Source organism: Lactuca saligna, chromosome 7 (genome assembly GCF_052625555.1).
Source record: "Lactuca saligna cultivar CGN05327 chromosome 7, ASM5262555v1, whole genome shotgun sequence".
Classification (NCBI taxonomy): domain Eukaryota; kingdom Viridiplantae; phylum Streptophyta; class Magnoliopsida; order Asterales; family Asteraceae; genus Lactuca; species Lactuca saligna.
The window spans coordinates 30,439,527-30,444,207 of NC_136423.1; the positions used below are offsets into that span (position 1 = coordinate 30,439,527).

The window sequence follows — 4,681 nt, forward strand, 5'->3', positions numbered from 1 at the left end:
CGGGCAACCTTTCTTTTCTAATACGATACGATCGATAATGTTTTATGTAACAAGAGCACGACACGATGTTGTTTTTTTCACTAACACAAAAATAAACCAATTAAACCACGACACGCAAATGATAACATAACATAAACATTAGTTTATTGAATTCATACTTAATCATAAATATAACATGACAAACATGAAAAACACGACAATAATAGATGTTAAATCATGTCAATTTCGAGTCATTTGTGAACAAGGACACGAGGTTGTGTTTTTTAAACTTTACATGAACACAACACATTTAAAATTTAATTTCATCTCGATTTAGTTTCGTTTATTTGTCGTATCATCGACTGACACCCATATCTATTTGATCAAAACTAGTTGGACATGAGGCAACACGAATGGAACTATGTTTAAGTATTATGGCTGTTAAATTTATTACATTGGATAAAACCAATGTAATGGCTGTTGAATCAAGGTGCAAGAAGCTTAAGAAGTTCGTACAAATCGAGACATTTTCAGTATTATCGAATGATTGTGTTGTTAAATTATAGCGATTGTTGAAAGACGAAATATACTACAAATCAAACAAATATCTTCAATGACCTTCACAATCGGTGTTTGATCCGTACTTCTACTTCATTGTGCCAAATAATTTGATCACCATAATGAGATTAGCATAAAGCATTCCTGAAAGCAAAAAGGATGCTTATATCATGGAATTAAACTTGTACTTCAGTTGAGAATTGTCAATTTCGACCACAGAAACCAGGTTGTTCACAGGAAATGAAAAATACCAACATGAAACCAATTCCAGGCAGATAGACAATATGTCAAACAAAAGCTTCACACCAGTTAGTGGCTATAAGCCTATAACCCATGTCCAGATTGGAAACAACACGAACAAACGCCTGAATTTAGATTACCAATGATACTAACCATAATCAAAATTAAAATCAAGATGATTGATATCATTTTCATCCTCTATGGAAATGATAATACTGGCACGATAATCTTAATCGCTATCACTTTCGTAAGATTCATCATATTCATGCATCCAGTAATGAAACCAAGAGTTGTCCACCGAGTCATCTGCATACTTAAGGTCTTTGATCTGTTCCATGCAAAGTTTTCCTAAACTGCCATCAAGATCAAGGTTATAACACATACGAACATCTAGGGATTCAAGGTGAGGGCAGCCATTAAGAATGGCCTTGAGTCCATTGTTTGTGATATCACTATCAAAAAGATCAAGATGACGTAACTCAGGCATGTTATTTGCGATGGCAAGGGCATCATTGTCATTTTCAGTTTGTGGGTGCGGTTCGAACTCTTTGCTGTTCAGCATGAAGGACTTGAGTTGAGGGCAATTTTGTCCGATAACTTCGATGTCGTATGCGTCGATAGAGATGTAAGACAGGTGAAGTTTCTCCAACATGGGTACCCTTTTGACTGCGTCACTCAACTCATCGCCTGTGACATCGCAGTTCTTAAGGCAAAAACTCTTCAGTTTACTTGATCTGTGTTCACAAGTCACCATTCAGAGCCATATAAAAGCAACATAAAATTATTAAAAGACTAAGATTAATGGCGACGTGAGGGGGGAAGAAGCCACCGTAGCACAATGTAATGAAGGAGATCACCGGTGCCAAAACCCTGGATACTGATATCAATCAACTCCCCACAGCTTAGATCGATTGCCTGCTTAGTCAACGCCTCAAGATCGTAATCCTTGTCACAAGCTTCACCTGGTTCATGCATATCGATGATCCTCCACATCGCCGGATCCTTGCAAATTATCGACCATGTTGTGCACACTTTCAGTGCACTGTTGAGTATCTCTTTAGCATCTAATCTCCGAATGATATTTGCCATCAGTTCATGAGGCATTTTCAACCAATCCAGAGTTTCCTCCATTGCTAACTACGGGTCTGCTGCGGAGGTCGACGCCATTTCAAATATAAGCTACAATGGTTTTACTTTACCAATGTATTTTTAATATCTCTAATTACGGGACGTTTGGATTACCCAAAATTCTATTTTCTCCAGATAAAAGTTATTTCGACTTTTCTGTGTTCTGCAGATACAGTCCTTTGAGAAAAAAGAAATTACATCTTTCATTTATCCCTAGAGAAAATTTGAAAAATTATCCTTAGGTTGCTATGGGTCAAGAACGGCGTGGAGAGGCCGAGATGGTCCCTCCATGCCGAGGAACATTGCCCTTCTTAATGTTCCGTTGGAACATGTGGAGATGACCACATAGAGTAACTTCTAGTGGAGGAGAAGATAACAATCTTTAATATATATATATATATATATATATATATATATATATATATATATATATATATATATTATTTTAATCATTTTAACCTATAAATACATGGTGTGGTGTGGGTTGATAATTTCCTAACAAAAATGAATGTGATATAAAAATGATATGACATGTGATGCGGTTAAAAATTAATATGGAGAGTTCGGCTCATACCTAGGATGGACATATGGACTGGGGAACCGGCTGAAACAACCCGATGGTACCGGTCGAGTCGGAACCATGATGATATTCCTGTAGATTTTTGGAATCGGGAATCAGTATAACCGGCAAAAACTAGAATAACCGGAAAAAACCGGTATAACCGGCAAAAACCAGAACCGTATGTTGCTATTTCTCGAGGATCGATTCAAACATTGAAGACACGGCAAAAACCTGTAGGAATCAGAACCTGTAGAACTGGCGGTCCGGTTTTGTTTCCATTTTCCACAAAGTTTGATTTCCGGATCGGTTCCAGCCGGATCGGTTCCTTTACACATCCCTACTCATACCCATGCATCTTACGGTTATAACTTTTACAACGATAACATATATCCATTAAATACTTATATAATTACCATCCTATCCTTATATAATCGCATTCTATGAGGCCCCACTTTTAATTACTCTTTCGGTTATATATTAATTTATTGGGTATGAGACACGTGTATTATACGAGTTAATTAATTAAAACAAATCTAAATATCAAAATGTAAACATTAAGTATTTTTAAAATAAGTAAGAAAAAACATATTTATTTCAATTAAGTATCATATTTATTACATTTAATATTTTACATATATAAATATAAATATTTTGTAGCTTTTTAATTTTAAAATTTGAAAAAAAAAACTTAGAAATTGACGTGTGGATATTATTTATTTAAAAAATACAACAAAATGACAAGTGTCAAAACCCATAAGAGATTGACATGCGATAAAATAAATTTTTATTTCTTAGAGTAGATCGATTTTTATTTAAAAAAATATTAGACAATTATTCTAGATTTATCATATTTCTCTAATAAAAAAGTTTGGTCACTTTTTGGTAAAACCCAGGAAGGGTGTTTGGATTTAATTTAAAAAAATAAAGACATTTGTTAGAAGTGTTTACTAACTTATTCTATGGTAACTATTTTTTTAAAGTTTATTGGGTGTCCACTTTATCATTCTAGTTACACTTTTCGGGTTATAATACCCAATGTGTAAATTGGCAATACCAAATAACATGTGATAACTTCTACCATTTTCTATTTTTAATTTTTTTTTTATGTTTTTAATTTCTATTTTTCTAATTTGTTTTATTTTTTTTAATTTATGTCATAATATTTTTAAAAAACATATAAATTAATAAAAAACATTATTAAATTAAATACTTAATTAAACATACCATTTTAAAAATAAAAACGTCATTACAAAGAAAGAAAAAAACATTGACCGAAAACATACCATAGTCTAAATAATTTCAAAAACATAAAATCGATACACTATCATTCGCCTAAATATCTCCGTTCAATCTTCACCTTCATTTTTCGAAACACTTTCGCCTGTCTCGGTGGCATATTCTCCTCGTTAGTTTGTAGAATAGTCAAATCCTTCGTCATGCGATCTTCCTCGTTTTCTCGACGAAGGAACTCCAAATGCTCACGTTGGAACTCATATACATGTTGTCACACCCCCAAACCAGAACGGCGGAAACGTTCGGGGGTGGAGGACGTCATGTAAGTATCACAACACATGATTATATTAATCAAAGTGTAAACAACCATTGCATTAATAAGTATAAGATTTACATAAGTGTCTAAACATTACATATTCAAACATCAAAGTAGATACAATAGAAGATAAGAGTCGCAGATCGGTACTAGACAGTTTTCTCAAAAGCTTCGGGAGTGTACCTATCTACTGGATTCCTGAGAATACAAGTTATTTTGAAAGAGTAGATCAACATTTAAGCTGGTGAGTTTATAAGTATTTTAGTTATATGAAGTATACTCTAAGTTCTTGGAAAAGTTAATTGGTTCCTCCAGAAAATCCTATATTTTCTAACATGACAATATGATAACCATAATAGTTATCTCTACACATATATAACATAATATCAAACTGATAGTTAAATGGGTGAATCTGCCCTAAGCCCACAACCAAACAAGGAACAAGAAGTAAGGCGGAAGTCACACATTTCACTGTCAGTCGGATATTAATTATGTATAACTATGGTGTATAAACTAAGGAATTATAAAGTTAACCATTTAAGGTCCTTTATGTTATACTAATTTTAAGAGAATGAATGACGATGTTCCAAAAAATTCTATATTTTCTGCTTTACAACTGATAAGTAGTTTTAATTCCATAAAACTGTTCCATATAAGTAATATTA

At 33.3% G+C, this 4,681-nt stretch overlaps 1 pseudogene; it reads right to left on the reverse strand.

Annotated features, from left to right (window-relative positions):
- Nucleotides 1-1,006: 1,006 nt before the first annotated feature.
- LOC145006788 (F-box protein SKIP19 pseudogene) lies at nucleotides 1,007-1,944 on the reverse strand (annotated as a pseudogene).
- Between the last annotated feature and the right edge of the window lie 2,737 nt (nucleotides 1,945-4,681).